Here is a 394-nt window from a genome sequence, read left to right as displayed (position 1 = left end):
CGGCACTTCAAAAACATTTAAAACATCCCCCGATCCCACGAATCAGGGTGGAACAGAAAGTCTGTGTGAAGATCATGCAAGTATAAAACTGTCAGAATGGCATGGACAGAATTCATCACATTCCACAACAGATGCCACAGACGTAAGACCAGCAGGCCTTGAATGCAGCGGAGCTGAACCTGGTGCAGCCAAAACCAAAGGAAATCAGAGCCGAGCGAGGCCAGACTTAACCGTTAAATGAACAGAATTCTTCAGCTTTACTCGTCTGCTGCCCCGCACCACCCAAAAAGTATAAACAGCGCTGATGAATATCGGTGTTGATGGACGCAATAGCGTCCATCAACAGCTAATTAAGATGTGCGTGGCAGTACGGAATGTACTCACATTGAAGTTG

Source organism: Solea senegalensis, linkage group LG2, assembly GCF_019176455.1.
Source record: "Solea senegalensis isolate Sse05_10M linkage group LG2, IFAPA_SoseM_1, whole genome shotgun sequence".
NCBI lineage: Eukaryota > Metazoa > Chordata > Actinopteri > Pleuronectiformes > Soleidae > Solea > Solea senegalensis.
Note: the sequence above shows the minus strand (reverse complement) of the source record.